Source organism: Nelumbo nucifera, chromosome 1, assembly GCF_055504915.1.
Source record: "Nelumbo nucifera cultivar China Antique chromosome 1, China Antique-T2T, whole genome shotgun sequence".
In the NCBI taxonomy this organism is placed as follows: domain Eukaryota; kingdom Viridiplantae; phylum Streptophyta; class Magnoliopsida; order Proteales; family Nelumbonaceae; genus Nelumbo; species Nelumbo nucifera.
In genome coordinates this window covers 185,590,515-185,606,965 of record NC_142649.1, presented here as the reverse complement: position 1 = coordinate 185,606,965, position 16,451 = coordinate 185,590,515, and positions in this window count along the sequence as shown.

Here is a 16,451-nt window from a genome sequence, read left to right as displayed (position 1 = left end):
GAAACTAAACCACTTTTAGCTTAAAGGCCCCATCAAGCTGACCTCGAAACATGTCGGCAACCGGTAGACTGATCTATTCAAGTCGGCCCTCATCTATCTAATTTGATAGCATTTTGACTTTGTTGCTACCACATTTGAATTGATCTCAAAGGACGTCGGTATCTCACCACTGACCTGATAAAAAAAAAAGAAACAGAGAGGAAGGGAAGACTTCAGAAGCTCCATTCAAGAGATAATTTCATACAACCAGCAAAATAGAGATCAGGTCACAATAAATTTAGGTTTTATCGAGCTTGCAGGCCTAGTGTACAGTAGTATAAGAAAAGGGAGTTTGCCACTAGTCATCATTCTCGTTGCCGCCCTCACCATCGTCCTCATCGCCATCTACCTCCTCCAGAGTAGTTGCCTCTTCCTCGACCTCTTGGGTCAGATCATCTGGGACCGAACTAAGCAAGATATAGCTCAAGTCAAGGTGGGTACGGGCATCGAAGAAAGCGGTGGCACAGTTTGAAGCCCCTCTTCAGAGTAGGTACCACTGCTTCAATTCCCTCATGTTCAAACTCTGGAGATCAGCGAAAGCGCTCAACAGTTGCAACTTTGGCTCAGTGAATATCGTCAGAGTGCTTGGCCCGCTGTTCCTGAAGCTCACTACTTAGACTGGCAATCGTCCCCCTAGCTTCCTCTAGCTCGTGGTTCATAATCGCGCTAAGGGAATAGAATCGCTGGCAGTCCTCTTTGACACTAAGACGGACTGTCTCTACCTAAGATTGGAGGGTCTCTATGTTATCCCTCATCTTGTGGAATTCACGCTTTGAGGCAGTGACCTGATCCAACATGACTTGACTCAATGAGTTAATCTGCAAACAGAAAAACAGCTCGGTAAATGATATATAAAACAACAGAACAAGTTTCACAAAGATGCCTACCTATATGACATTTCGAATAATCTGAGCGCCGAATTCAGAAGAATCTAACTCATGATAAATGCGAACATGTTTAAGAAGAATACCCCTTCCGATACGAAGTGTCACATACGGGTCTTGAATTGATCAATGGCACTTCGACTACCACCACTATTCAAGTTGGCTAAGTATACACCACGCCAATGTAAATGGGTGTTCACTTAATATGCTAAACTCTACATATTGAGCCAAGATCCTCATGCAACTTTTGTTTTTATTTAACAAAATTTTTATTTAATCCAGTCGTGATGAAATGGGTTAATTTCCAAGTTACCCAAAAGCGGCCGCAAGCCTCAACTTGACAACTCGGGGGTTACAAATTTGTCTTTCTCCAACCGACGTTCCATGTGTGAAAGAGCATTATATTATTATATTACATATGGTATCAGAATACTCCAACTCCAAGAAGAAAATGAAATGTTTGGAAGAATATTTCTTTGTTTTATCCATATAGCGGCGAATGCTTTTTCTTTTTGTACTTTTTCTATTTTATAAATGTACGTACATATTTACTAATACATTTAATTTCATATTTCTTTTACCTTCTGTGAATTCTGTTCACGTTTATATTGAATTCCTTCGTTGGATCCAGAGAGAACCGTACATGCACAGGAGCTGACATGTGCTTCAGTACAGTCCACCGTGATTTGTAGCGTTTCCCTTTATTTTGAAGAAATCATTTCAGAGACATGGATAACTCTGAACATATGTTAAACACCATGCTCACGGCCGGCGGCCGACCAGAACTCACCAGCCTTCCTTTTTGTATAGCAACTAGCAAGGACGTACTGCGGAATGCAGCATCCAGCTAGATATGTCAGTGTTTTCAATCTACAGTTGACCTATTGGAATGAACCGTTCGAACAGTTGCTTGATCAAGATTTCAGGTGTGATTTGAGTAAAATCTGGAGGTAAAAAAATTGTTGACTTAATCAAAAACTGTTTAATCTGGATGGTTGGACCGTTGATTCATTCAACCATTCAACCTGATGATTATATTATAGGTTACATATTAATCATGTATATAAACTTTAAGAAGCCATAATTTTGTATTCCAATGTTCGATTAAAATAATTTTTTTATTAAAATTTGAGTAATTTTTCGAGATTTATACATCCCAAACTTTATTATTTTTTTCTAAAAAAATCCATTTGTTGATATTAAATTACAATTTTTAATATTTTTTACAAATAAAAAATTTAAAACTAAATTAAAAAATATAAAATATAATTATATATTATTTATTAATAAAATACATATTTATATGTACTTATATTTAAATTTCCATATAACATGTGACACAGACCTATATAATTCAGCCGGTCAAACTAATAACCTATGACCGGGAGACAAAAACAATTCAAGATTACACCTGCGACCCGGAGGCAAAAATGATTCGGCCTCTCAGTCGATTTGTAAAACAGTGACATACGTACATACCAAATAATATTCTCTCGTGTGACCACATATCAGTGCTTTCATTTTATATATTCCTACTGTGCTAATAGCCCTATAGATGACTGGGTTGGGTCAAATACTGTTGGCGCCGAAAATGCCCGACCCGAGAGTCTGATTCAAGTGGAAGTGGTAACGCACGATTGGAGATTTGGAGTGACACGTCAGGGCTCAGGACAAGAACCACAATTTTCACGCACATACAGAATCAGAATCTCAATGGTCTATTTCCTTAATTTAGACGCTAAAAATTAGACTCAGCTAGAATGGGATTTCATAAGAGAATTTTCTCAAATAAAAAATGCTATTCCATAATAAATAAAAACCAAACAGGCCTTATGTGCATCCACTCCTACTCCTTGCTCTCGTACTTCTTTTTTTGTAAACTCGGTCCATAATTGGCTTACGTTATCTATCCAAGTCTTTATTCAACGTTTCTTACTTATCTGCACCCAACTTAGCTTTATTGCTTGGTTGCTTGAACTTATTGCTCCATGTCCAGCAAACCAGAATTTCAGCCTTTTGCTGCCGTGGACAATTATACAACCACATTAGACAGCATTGAGCATTGTTACAAGAAAGTCTTAAGTTTGGTGCAGGGAGCCCATCAAGCTGTCTTTCATTCCTCTTTTCTTGTTTTCAACCTCAAATGGTTTTTAGAAACGATTTTAATTAAATCCATGTTTTATTTACACCTTTTGACAAATAAGCTATCTCTTCAATTTAGGACAACAATAATGCAGTGGAACTAAACTCAGTTTGGGAAAACAAATAAAAATACAAGGTTGAAGTAGGAATACAAATAGTTAATGGGCTAATTATCGATCCCAAAAGAAACATTTTATATATAACTATATATCTTAGAGCTTATTCATCTTATCAACAGTCAATGTTTGAGATGTAAATGTTGAGGACTCAACAATGAAAACTCTCAGGTTCACTTTTTGGGAAGTTGCTTATCTGATTAAATTAATTTATACGAGGATGAAATATTTATTTGGATAAGTGCATTTATTTATGTTCTTTTATTTCTCAGGTATATAATACAAGGATTAATTTAGTCATAAAAAATCATTATTAAAAGGGACAGTTTTGTCTTATTCAAGTATTGTCATCTTTCCCCTTAAGTGGGAAAGTTACTCATGCATTTGGGAGATAGGTATCACGTATTTGACTCCGGGTCTTTTGCCCACGAGAACTCTGCTCATGTCTACCCACAAGACACTACCCCTGTGAATTGAGAACATTTCTCCCTGTATAATACTACACAGGAGGATGAGATGTTCTCGATGTGTGGCTGCGATGTTATGTGGGTAGACATGGGCAGAGTTTGTGTGGGTAGGAGGTCTGGACTCCACATATTTGGATAAGTGATATTCAAGAAAAATAATTTTTTTCATGGACTCGCATAAATATAAAAAAAGAACATGAATATCTTGGTCAATGGAAACCAAAATCTCATTAACCAATTTTCTTCCCTCTCAAAATAAAAAAAAAGCCCTCAATGAATCTCAAACTGCTTCAACATTGAAGCACCGAAGTATCTAGATAATGGCGCAAAGAGAGAGTATAATATGTTTGGCTGAGTTTTAATTACCTTAGCTGCTTCCAACACACTCCGTGTGAACTCAAACCTTGAATCTAAAAGCTTGAAGTGTGCACTAAGTCTTACCAGAATTCTTCAACATTCTTGACTTGTGAAAATGAAGACTTTATTGATCAGTGAAGGGTGGCTACGGTATGTTCCAATTATGTTAGATATTGGGGTTTCAACAAATTGAATGGTAAAATAACCATTGACAAAGAGAGAATAATATACAAAGAAATGAAAAATAGAGGACATAGTACACACATAGATACATGGTTCAGCTTATAGTCCATGCCCACGAGTGTTAGAAGAGAAAAAAAATTATTATTAGCCGTGAAAATTTACAGTAAGACTTTTAAAATCAAACTGGACAATGAATCGGTCAGGGGTCCGGTTTCTAGGTCAAATGGTCCAACCATTTAAATCGAATGGACAATTCATTCTAACAAAAAAATTAAAAAATGGCCAAAACCATTGGATGATTTGAACAGTTTGGACGGTTCGACCGCCCAGGTCAGCAGTTTGTTGACCAAATCAATGGTTTTTGGCAAAATAACGACTCTAGGGTAAAACAGACCAGTTCCCAGTTTTTCTGGTCCGATCGTCTGGTTCGGCCAGGTTTTGAAAATCATGAGTTATAGTGTTCACAACCTTTCACCAAAGTCATAACTCCCAATCAAGGTTCAAAGTATCGACATGTATCGACTCGTATAAGGAGAACCCTGGTACGCCCCTATAGAGGGTGTATCGAGGTTCTGACTGGTTTAGGGGTGGAGGAGCCTTAAACCGGCCCTCATGAACTGGTTTTGAAAAAAAAAAATAAAAGAAAGTAAAAAAGTATCGATACTGCCTAATATGTCCCTACCAACTAGGGGGATTCATTTCAGCTCGGCCAAGGCAAGCCCAGCCCAAAAAATCCGGGCATGGGCCTAGGTTTTTGGTTAAGTCCCAGCCCAGGCCTGGGCCCACACCCAACCTGCAAAATTTAGGGCCGGGCTAGCTCAGATATTTATAGATAATATATATTTTTATGTATATATGTTATTTAAAAATATTTGATAATTGAAAACCCTAATCTTCTCGACTCTCTCTCTCTCACCAATTTCACAAAACCACTGTCACGCCCAATTTCTCTCTCTCACCAAAAGATGAATCTTCTAGTGATGACGACTCCATTGATGAAGATAAATCTGAAGTTTAGAGTGGTTGCAAGTTTTGGGTAAAATTGAAACCATTTTCAATATTTTATTACTTATTTATTTACATTAATTTGAACTATTTTTTCTTAGTTTGCTAATATATTTTTTATTTCACTTTTTATTTGTAGGAATTGAATGGAAGATGGAGCCCCTTATAGAGATGTTTAAAGTTGTTTTGTGGATATTACATGACAAAGGATGGTTATTTTTTGATAGATATTATAGGTTCTAGGTTGATTTTTTGTTGATAGAAGAATTGGTTTGTTAAAATTATCATTTTTACCATACTAATGACCAATTGAAACTTATAAATTATAAGGTATAATTATTTAATTTCTTTTATGTTAGAAGATTTTATCTTGATATTAAGTTTAAAGTTTATTACATGTTACTGTAGTCTCCATGACAATAAGTGAAAAAAAAGTACAATTATTTAATTTTGGAATTGAAAGACAATAGTTAGGCCTGGAATCTTGGCCCGACACGGCCCGGGCCCATATAGCGCTGGGCCCAGGCTTATATTTTTAGGCTCATAATGCGGGCTGGGCCAGGCCCTGGCCTAGCATAAGCCCATTGTTATGAAGGCAAAGCTCGGCCCGATCCATGATCACCCCTACTACCAGGGTATCGGACGTATCAATATTTAGAACCTTACTCCCAATACACATGAAGTTTACTCCCCTGTTTCTCTCACACTCTTATTCTATTTCGTGGGCTCTAAGATACAAGATAACTTTTTGTGCAAAGTACAAGGTTATTTATATGAGAAAATGCTAAACTGGGTTAGCCCCACAAACTGTCAAGAAACTAATCTCGCACCACATTTTAACTATAGTTATTAGCCGACCATCCCTTATTTAAACAATCATGCACCACATTTTGATCGTGACTTGTGAATGGCCAAATCTGGTTAATTCCCTCAACCTATTTGTTATTCTTTTGGCTTCAAATACTTCTTCATTGATTAATTATGCTTCTTCTTCTCCATTAGTATTATTGTTGTTGACCATTTCGCGCGGTGTAGAAATTTTAGTTCCGAATTAATCGATCTCTCTACTAATGAGACCAGCATTCAAATGTTCCATTGAATGTACTGTATGTAGTGGCCTATAATCGAGAAAGCCAAGCTCTGCACGACATTTTCCTTTTCATTACTAAAATGCCGTTTTAAAGTTATCCGTTTGGTGTCCACCATGAAAAGGAACTTGGATTCCCTACTAACTTTAATCTGCTCTCCTCCCTACTAACCCAATTAAAATACACCACCTGTCACTACCCATGCTGCAAGAGATTTAACCTTCCAACAATCGGTCAGACCTTAAACTCCGTTAAAATAAATTCCTATTTTTTAGTTACCCACAAAACATTCCGTTCCCCTTTCTCTCTTGCACGCTAAGGATAGTTGTTGCTTTTATTTATTTGGAGATTTTGTGGCCCTTCTTCTTTCCTAGCATTGTGGCTTGACAGAATAAAATAGTCATTTGCCAATTAAGGAAAGATTGCTTGGTTAAATAGGAATTTATTATTGATTTTCCTAAGAGACTTTCAATAAACGTTTTAAAAAATGACCCAAAAACGAAATTGTTCTGGTCACCGGTCCGATCGTCCGATTTGAACGGACGGCCCGTTCTGACAAACAAATTAAAAATAATTAATAATAAAAAACAGTAAAAAACTGTTGACAGGATCGATAGTTCGACCACCTAGGTCAACCGGTTGTTGACTTTTTCAACGATTTTTAACTAAAACCGGGTTTGGGGTAAAATGGAACTAGTTGTCTGGATGGTTCCCGGACCAAATGGTCCGACTGTTCAGGCCAATAACGGTTTGAAAACCTTGCTTTCAATTGAATTGAAAGACGTATATTAGCACAAGAAGCAACTCGTTCATCTCTGTTTGAATTAAGAACATTGAACGTCGTCACTGTTATAGGTTTGAGGAGCCTGAAACTGGAAGCTCATAGGGCTTATTTTGAACATTGCACTTAGTATCATCCACAAAAATGAGTCATTCTGATCGTTTATCATGTTATGTTATCAAATTTATCAATTTATGGGTTGAGAAATGGAAGTGGAGAGTAAATTCCTCAACTGGGCCAAATAGATTTAATATTGCGGAGAATTCAATTAGGGATTTGTAATAGTTTCTTCTAGAACATTACGAAAACTTGGGAAGAATATCAGATGCAATCAACTAGAGTTCGTATCTTCAATAGATAGTTTTTACCTTGAGAATCCAAAACTGAAGAAAAATGTAAAAGTTGATAACAAATCATGTTATGTTTAAGGGCTAGAAGCAAGGTTTTTAAAATCGACCTGGAGAACGAACCGATCAGTGGTCCAGTTCCCGGGTTGTACGGTCGACTCGTTCTGACAAAATATAAAAAAAAATTTTAAAAAATAAAAGACGATCAAAACCGTTGAACGGTTCGAGCAGTTCAACTGCCCGGATTAGTGGTTTGTTGACCAAATCAATGTTTTTTGGCAAAAATCCAATTTTGAAGAATCGAAATCAGTTCCCAGTTTTTCCGGTCTGGTTCAGTTTTGAAAACCATAGCTAGAAGTTTTAAGATGCAAAATGATAGTTAGTTTGGTCTAATATTTGTCATTTTAGGAAACTCCTACTTAGCGCACGAGTGAGAGGAAAGGAAAGGAGAGTACATATTTATTTATAAAAAATAGATATTTTGTTTTTAAAAAGTAGTATGTAATGGAGGTTAAGGTTTAGTAGGTTGTTGGAAGGCTAAATCTCTTGTAACATGGGTAGGGACAGGTAGTGTATTTTTTAATTGGGTCAGTAGAGAGGAGAATAGATTAAATTTAGTAGGAAATCCGAACACCAGGAGATGTTCCCAATATACGACTGTAGTATATAGTAGTATCACGTGCATAGAAAATTATGACCTTTGGATGTATCTTTATGTCGACCTTAATGTCACTTTATCGAATTCACATATGCACCCCACAGAACGCACCCCCTACTACACATCCCATCCATGTGTTGATAACATTTTTCAATGACAACTATGGGAGATATTCCCAATACATGCTGAGATGTGCATGTAGAGCACACTCGTGACTTTGGCCCAAACCTACGTACTCTCATTCTCCAAATTCATTATTTGATATAGCATGTTATCCACTCATGTTGTATTACTTAAATTTGGCTGTTTAGAAACTCAAAAATCAGCTACTCTTGAGGATGTAGCATTAGGCTAAGGGGTCACACATCCCAACCATGTGATTACATCTTTTCCCAACCAATCAGGAAAAGACTAAAATGCAGGTTATTAGACTTCTAAAAAGCCGATAACCTGCACAAAAAGACACGCTAAATGAGATTTAAATGTGTGAATCACATCTCTCAATGTATCAAATGTGGCTGTTTTAGCTCATCACTATAACTATTTCAAATGGAGTAGCTGATTTTTCATCTTTTGGAAGCTTTCGGTGAATGATTATGGGTAGGGGTGCTCATGGTACCGAACCGTGGGGCATTTTCTTGAATCGAATTGGTAGTACTGGTTTTTAGAAAACCGATAATCGAAACTGAACCGAAACCAGTCGGTTAACCACCGGTTCGATTCATCGATTTTTTGGTTTTTTAGTTTTTAAAAGATATATTATAAAAATATATATATAAATATATAATAAAAAAATATTAATATATAATATTATATTTTAAATAATAAATAATATATAATATATAATATATTATAAATATATATTTATATATATAATGCATATTTATTAATTTATTAATTTATAATATATAAAATATATAAAATATATATAATATACATACATATATATAAAATATATAGAAATATATGTATACTAGTTGGTTCGGTTAACCACCGGTTTTTTATATTGGTTAACCCTAATTGAACCGATATCTTCGGTTTTTTAAAAGCATCGAACCGAAACTAAACTGACTGGTTTGGTTAACCGATTTTTCAGTTGGTTCGGTTCCATTGACTTCAACATGAAATGGCTAAGTGCTACAACTTTCCTAGTGAGCCTTTGGACCTCTATGATGAATCTTAACATCTCGAAGCCCAAAGCAGTGTCTATCAGACGATTTATTGTGGGGCGTGGGAAGTTGTCCTTTGGGCAGACTTTATTTAGGTTGGTGTAATCGAATAGATATTCCACTTCCCATTCACTTTCTTGATGAGTTCATATTAGCAATTCAGTTCGGGTATTTCATTTCTCGTACTAAGTTTGTGTCCAAGAGCTTCCCAACCTCCTCCTCAATTGCTTCCAACACTCCAGTGAGTACTTCCTTCATTTTTGTTTCATAAGTCAGCTCAATGCAGAAGGAATCTAAAAGAAGTGAGTCGATTTGCACAACATTTTCTGATTCAATATTTGAGATGGGTGATGAAGGGTAATTTGGCATGACCTAGCAAGAAGGGGACACGTGGGCGCGATCTGATCAAGGGATGACAGCTCAGCATGGCGAACCTAGTTCGCAACATTTGGAGCTTGGGTATTCAGCCACCTCGGCCCAAAACCCACCTTGAGGTAGAGGCACCTCGACATCCAATCCAGTTCGAGACTAAAGAATCGAAATACCAGTTCGGAGCTAATGATCCGAATCGCTACGTAACCGACTACAGAGGCCTCTCCAACAGATCCCAAGTTTCTCGAGATCATGATGAGCTAACAAATCCTGATTTTTTCGAGATCACGATGAGAACTCGTCCCGGCTCCGCCAGAGTCGGAGGTGAAACGATAAACCTTATCTATGTACCGCTCCTTCAAAAGCGGAACAAACCTTATCTCCACACCCCAGAGATCCCAGAGTTCTTTTGTGAGACCCACGACTACTCCAGTATATAAAGACAGGAACCTCAAGGCAAAAGTATGCGTGATTACCCTACTCTCTAGCATTTAGGCTCTCAAGCATTCAGCTCGCATTTACAGCATACTTAATGACTTAAGCATCGGAGCGACCTCGTTAGCTACCCCGGGTTCTCTGATAGATTGTTTTGTAGACCGATCCAGCTCGCCGTCTACCTAGAGTCTGGATCGTCCTCCAACTAGGAGTAGTCAGATCGTGCACCATCAATTGGCGCCGTTTGTGGGAATTCGATCGAAAGGTCATTCCTACCTCTTTACAACTTCAACTCAACTTCAACTTCAATGGCATCCTCCAACCACACCGGGAAAAGCGTCGAGATGAACACCACCAGCGGGCAAGTCTAGCAGCCAACCTTTCCCCAAGCTCCTATGGTGTGCATCGGATAGTTCACCATTCCGCTCACAGTGTCTAGAGTCCCATTGCTAATTGCACCTCCGAGCACTGCACAGGTGAGCGCCCCACTTCCCCCAGTGGTCGGCGCAACTTTCTCTGAGCCCCCCGTGGTTCCTCCCGGAGTAGGGAGTTCCCAGTTCCACGACCTCGTTCAATGCATCCGGGCCATTTAGATCCAGATGCAGCAGGTCTAGTAGTACCAACATTATTACTTCTACTAGCAATACCAACACCAGTTCCCTCTATTGCAGCCAAACCAGCAGTTGGTCCCATCTCGGCACCTAGGGCCCCATCACGGTCAGAACCCGAATAGCCTTGTGATTAACTAGAACATCAACCGATCCCCCCATCGGGGCGAGGAGACCTCACAAGCACTGATTCCTCTCAGGAGTTAGGTCTAACCCCGAGGGAGGAGAGACGATCAACACACTTTACCGGCCTCACAAGGGAATCTCAGAAATAGGTCCGAGGATAGTCAACTGGATTCGCCCCGACATTCACAACAAGAGAATGATGGCTCACGAGCAGATAACTAGTTCGGGGTTCAAGGTGCGAACTCGAGATAGGACCTCTCCGTCCCCCGTGATAGTCAGTCCTAGAATCCCTCAAGAAACCAGGATCTACCTCGTGATAGGGCCGCAGTACTAGATCGAACTGAAGTCAGTAGCACCAATGCCGAGCCAGTGAAGAAACAACAACGGAGACGTCGCAAGACACGTTGCACCTCGATCAAGAACAACCCGCCAGCAAAGCCAAGCCAACGAAAAGAGCAAACCAAAGGGAAGGAAGAAGCGAGGTTGGTGGCTACAAAGACTGCTCCTCCACTACTTTGCAGGTCATCTCCTCTGTCTCCCGAGCTCTTGGTGGCCCTAATGCCAAAAGACTTCAAGATGCCCCCATTAGACAAGTACGACGGGTCCTTCGATCCTAACGACCATGTGGACTCTTTCCAGTCCCAACTGCACCTAGCTGGGGCTGATGAGTCTTGCATGTGTGTAGCCTTCTCTACTACCTTTAAAGGGGTAGATCGAACCTGGTACCGGAACCTCACGTCGGGCTTGATCAAAAGCTGGTCGCTGTTCACTAGGCATTTCATCACTAGCAAAAAGTGTTCGAAGTCCCAGGAAAGCCTTCTCAATGTGGTTCAGAGGGAAGGAGAATCGATCAAGAGCTATATTTAATGCTTCAACGACACTTGCTTGTAGATACCCGACCTCGACCCGGTAGTGAGATTCACTGCAGCCATGAAGGGAACTACCCACAAGGAGTTCAAATAGCATGTTGTAGCAAACAAACCGAAGGAACGAACTACCCACAAGGAGTTCAAAAGCAAGTCCCCGAGTAGGGGAAGAAACAACTCTAGAAGTCGGTCCCCCTCGCGATCACGTAAATCGGGTTGGCGCTCCAGGACCCCTCCTGTTGAGAGAACGAACTACACACCCCCGAATGCTAAAAGAGGAGAGATCCTAATGGCCATTAAGGATTCCTCATTTGTCAAATGGCCTCCAAGGTTAAGGGGAGACCCAGCAGCAAGAAACCCGAATGTTTATTGCCACTTTCATCGAGATTACGAGCATAGTACAGAGAACTGCAAGAACCTTCGCGATGAGATTGAGGAACTCATCCGACGCGGATACCTGAAGAATTTCATCTTACGCAAAGAAAGGAGACTGATAGATCGGAAAGCAAACCGAGAGGGAGATCAGAGGAATGCCCTAGAAGCCAGTAGGCAAAGCGAGCAACTGCCACGACAATTGCCAGAAGAGAGACCGATCTACAGGGTAATTAACATGATTACCGGCGACCCATCATCGCGGGGTGTACATCGGTCGCCGGGAGGACCTCGGTGCCCGAGCTAGAAAATGAAGAGGAAAACCCGCCAAAATGACTTCGGCTTGAAGGACCGATATACTTCACTGAGGACGATGCACGCGGGATCCAGTATCCCCACGACAATGCCCTGGTAGTAAAGTTGCGGATCAATGACTTCGAAGTAAAGCGGGTATTGGTAGACTTGGGCAGCTCAGCCGACATACTCTTTAAGGAGACGTTTGATAAATTACAGCTACAACAGAGTGACCTGAAACCGACAGACACCCCTTTAGTAGGGTTCAGCGGTGAGGAGGTCAGACCTCTTGGGCGAGTCATAGTACCTGTAGAAGCTGACACGTGGCCAAATATCGTGCGATTTGAGCACACCTTCTTGGTAATCGTGATTCCCTTCCCTTACAATGCCATAGTAGGTCGGCCCATCGCGCATGTTCTACGTACAGTTGTATCCCCTTACTATCTGGCAATGAAGTTCCCGACTGATTACGGGGTGGGAGTCGTGCGAGGTGACCAACTCAAAGGAAAGGAGAAGCTAGCAGAAGATGTCGAGCTTGAGCGACCTGCCGAGTACACCGACCAGCGAGCTACCCCGGTAGAGGAGACAGTCCAGATACCAGTCTCTGTTGACGAATCGGCCATGACTCTCCAGATCGGTGCCTCGATCAACGAACCACTCCGCTCCCAGCTAGTAATTTTCTTACTCGAAAACTTAGATATTTTTGCTTGGTTCGTGACAGAAATGCTCGGAATTGATTCAAAAGTTATAACTCACAAATTGAACACCGACCCTTTAGTCAGGCCAGTAAGGTAGAAGAAGCGTAACCTCACCCCGGAACGTTGGAGGGTAGTCGATGAAGAGGTTGGGAAGCTCCTAGTGGCAGACTTCATCAGAGAAGTCCATTACCCAAGCTGGGTGGCTAACCTAGTTCTGGTGAAAAAGGCCAATGACAAGTGGCGCATGCGTCGATTACACCGACCTGAATTGAGCCTGTCCGAAAGATTGCTTCCCGCTTCCCAAGATCGACCGCCTGGTGGACGTGATCTCAGGGCATGAGTTGCTGAGCTTCCTGGATGGATATTCCGGTTACAACCAGATTAGGATGAACCCTGCTGACGAAGAGAAGACCGCCTTCATTACCAAGCTCGGGTTATACTATTACAAGGTCATGCCCTTTGGATTAAAAAATGTCGGGGCAACCTTTCAGCACCTTGTGAATAAGATTTTTGAGCCCTTAATCGGCAATAAAATGGTGTTATGTTGATGACATGGTCGTGAAGACCCAGATTTTGAATTTATTATTGAATGATTTAAAAAGTGTTTTCCAAATTTTGCAAAAATATAACATGAAATTAAATCCAAACAAGTGTGTCTTCGGAGTCACCTCGGGAGAATTCCTAGGCTATATAGTCAATCGACGTGGCATCGAGGCCAACCTGGATAAAATAAAGGCCATCCTAGATATGAGACCACCTCGCAAAATAAAAGAGGTTCAGAAGCTGACTGGCCGGATAGCCGCCCTGAGCCACTTCATGTCCAAGTTGGCAGATCGCTGCCTACCCTTTTTTAAAGCGATAAAAAAGAGTAAGGAATTCGAATGGACTGAAGAGTGTCAGCTCTCCTTCGATGAACTGAAAAGATACTTAGGTACCGCCCCAGTTTTAACTCGACCCGAGGAAGGGGACGTATTAAAGCTATACCTCTCTGCGAGCAACAAGGTGGTTAGCTTGGTACTGATCAAAGAAGCAGATCGGGTCCAATGACCCATCCACTATGTTAGTGAAATTTTGCAGGACGTAGAAACCAGGTACCCGGAGATCGAGAAATTAGCATACGCGCTAATCATAGCAGCTTGCAATTTTCACCCGTACTTCCAGGCCCACACTATCGTCGTACTCACCAACAAACCTCTAAGGCAGATTCTGCTCAAACCCGAGGTGTCTGGCAGATTGACGAAGTGGTCTATCGAACTGAGCGAGTACGATATCCGGTATGAGCCTCGGACGACAATGAAAGCCCAAGCCTTAACCGATTTTGTAGCAGAATGCACGTTCAGTACTGCGACCCCCAAGCCGGCCGGGCTCGAACATACGACGGGAGCTTCAACCAGTGCGCCGCCAGTCCCGGTCAGAGCAGGACCGACCTGGGATGAGGAGCCCTGGATCCTCCACGTCAATGGCTCATTCAACCAACAGGGAAGCGGTGCAAGACTGATTCTGTACAGACCAAGCGAAGTGAAGTTGGAATACACACTTCGGTTCGGATTCGCGGCATCAAACAACGAAGTAGAATATGAAGCATTGGTCACCAGGCTAACCCTAGCAAGGGAAATGAAGGCAAAACACCTCATCATATGTAGCGACTCACAACTAGTGGTCAACCAAGTTACTGGTGAGTACGAAACCTGTGACTCCACTTTGGCGGCTTATTTGGCCAAAGTTAGAGAGATCCTGCGCGACTGATATCCTACTTCATTAAACAAATCCCGAGGTCCGAGAACGCTGAGGCCGACGCCTTGTCTCGACTAGCCAGTACGAGCAATAACACCATGCGGACTGTGTACATAGAGGATTTACCTCGGCCTAGCATTCTTAGGGGGGTAGAAGAGGTCACTCCCGTATCGCAAGCGGAACCGAGCTGTATCGACCCACTCGTAAGTTATCTGTTTCACGGGACCCTACCTGTAGAACGCAATGCGGCCTGAAGGGTAGAGTGCCAGCCAGCTAAGTACGTCCTTATAGACGGACAACTATATAGAAGATCTTTCACGCTCCCCTACCTGCGTTGCTTGCGACCCTCAGAAGCCGAGCATGTACTCTGCGACACATATGAAGGCTTGTGCGGCAAACACTTGGGGGGCAGAGGTCTTGTACAGAAAGCGTTACGGCAAGGCTATTATTGGCCCATGATGAAGGCAGATGCACTCGAGCTCGTCAAGAAGTGTGACAGGTGTCAGTGGCACGCCAACATTCACCATCGACCTGCTGCTGAGCTGAAATACCTCACTACCCCATGGCCCTTCGTGCAGTGGGGAATCGACATCCTTGGCCCTTTCCCGTCAGCAATAGGACAGGGGAGGATCCTGATCATAGTAGTAGACTACTTTACGAAGTGGGTGGAAGCCGAACCTTTGGTAACGATCACAGTCCGCAACATACAAAATTTCTTCTATAAAAACATAGTATGTCATTTCGGGCTGCCTCAGGTGTTGATATCCGACAATGGAAAGCAGTTCAAGGATATCAAGTTTCAAAACTGGTGTGCCGAAATGGGAATTCAACAAAATTTCACCTTGGTGGTACACCCCTAGGCGAACGGGCAAGCAAAAGTGACTAATAGGGCGATACTTTGTGGATTAAAGGCTCGCTTAGTCAGAGCCAAGGGATTGTGGGCGGACGAACTTCCCGGTGTCCTTTGGGCCTACTGAACCACTATCAAAACTGCAACAGGAGAAACCCCCTTCAACCTTATGTATGACACAGAGGCGGTGATCCCAGCAGAAATTGAGGTACCCACGTTACGACTGGGGGCCTACGAGGAGGAGGCGAATGATGACGACCTCCGTACCAACCTAGACATGGTAGAAGAGGTACAAGGCCTGGCTTACATCCGAACCGTAGCTTACCAACAAAGAGTAGCTCGGTACTATAACGCCTGGGCCAGAAAATGACACTTCCGCATCGGCGACCTAGTTCTTCGGAAGGTTATGGTACCTGAAACCGATGTTGGTAAGATCGGACCGAATTGGGAAGGACCGTACCAAGTAAGACGGGTGTTCGGGGAAGGCATATATGAGCTCGAGACTTTGGAAGGAAACAGTTACCTTGAGCATGGAATATCGATAACCTGAGAAGGTACTACTTGTGACCACCGAACTGGTCAAAAAGGATGACCGAACTGGAGAGAGGACTGTGAGTCACTCCCAGAAGCCTAAGGGCCATGGTGCCGAGTTGACATAAGACCTCGACACTGTGATAAGTCCTAGTCGCCTCTTCAACACAGGAAGACAAGTCCTAGTCTTCTCTTCGGCACAGGCAGACAAGTCCTAGTCGCCTCTTCGACATAGGTAGACCAGTTTTCACGCCAGAGGCATAGACAACTCGGGTATAAACCCTACGGTGTCTAATTTACCTCGGCGTACTGCAATAGGTTAATCCCAT